The sequence below is a fragment of the Calidris pugnax genome, unplaced genomic scaffold, assembly GCF_001431845.1.
Source record: "Calidris pugnax isolate Ruff unplaced genomic scaffold, ASM143184v1 scaffold498, whole genome shotgun sequence".
Lineage (NCBI taxonomy): Eukaryota > Metazoa > Chordata > Aves > Charadriiformes > Scolopacidae > Calidris > Calidris pugnax.
Window position 1 is genome coordinate 105,880 of NW_015091244.1, and position 1,156 is coordinate 107,035.

At 43.0% G+C, this 1,156-nt stretch overlaps 1 protein-coding gene across 1 annotated transcript in view; it reads right to left on the reverse strand.

Moving 5' to 3' along the window:
• Positions 1–1,156, reverse strand: part of AKAP8 (A-kinase anchoring protein 8) — a 28,779-nt gene that overhangs the window by 1,742 nt on the left and 25,881 nt on the right. The window lies entirely within an intron of this gene.

Genomic DNA, 1,156 nt, shown 5'->3' on the forward strand with positions numbered 1-1,156 from the left:
AGAGGAGGAGGAGGAATTTTGGTTAAAAAGAGGATTTAAATGGAAAAAAAAAATTCTGGCCAGATTGGGATTTTTTTTTTTTTTTTAAATCTCACCTTTTTTTTTGTCAATTTAATTTTATTTTTTAATTTTTCCTTGGATTTTTCGGGAGACGGAGGGATCCAGACGCCGGCGTGACCTCGCAGCTCTCTCCAAGCACGGACCCCAAAACCCTCTAGATTTGGGGTTTTTTTGGCTGGTTTGGGGTGGTTTTTGGTTATTTTTATTATTTTGGGGGTTTTTAGGTTTGTTTATTCAGGCCGGGAGGAAGAGGAGGAATCCTCATTGAAGCCGATGGATCGAGAAACGACCATTTTTGCCGAAGAAAATAATAAAAAATTGGTTTTGTTTTTTTTTTTTGGGGGTTTTTTTTAAAAAAAAATGGCGAAGGGGGGCTCTTGGCAAAATTACCTGGAAATCCACAGATTTTTTCCTCTTTTCCACCCCTTTTTTTCCACACACAGTCTGGTTTTACACCCTCGGGGAATGGGATGGAGCCGGGAAGTTCCTCCTCCTGCCGATGGGGCGGCCGGTTCATTAAATCCGGAGGGTTTGGAGGCGCCTGCGGACCCTGGCGGGGGGTAGACGGAGGTTGCACTTCAGTGGTTCCAGCCTTTTTTTTTGGGGGGGGGGGGAATTACCCATTTTTTTTTTTTTTTTTTTTTAAAAAAAAACCATTTTTTAAAAAAATCCCGGAGGTTTTCACCTCCTTCAGCCCCCAGGGCTCGCTCTTTTTCGCCACCGCAGGGTTTTTTTATCTCCCCCTTTTGTTTCCAAACTCTCCAAGAGTCTCTTTTTTTTATTTTTAATTTTTTCCACCTTTTTTTTCACCAGAGTCGCAGTTTTTTTGGGGTGTTTTATCTTTTTTTTTTTATAAACTTTGGGTCTTTTCGCTACTTTTTAGCAAAGACCCAGCTCGGTTCCAGTTTTGAACCCCCAAAAATAAAAATATTCAAAAATATTCCATATAAACCAAAGAGCTCCCCCCGTTGGGGAGGGGTTTCACGGGGGGGGGGAAACATCCACCCGCCCCCGTTTACTGTGTTCCCCAAAAACCAGGATTTTTTTTTCCTGCCAGATCCTGGGCACCCCCGTTTCCTGGATTTCTCCCCCCCCG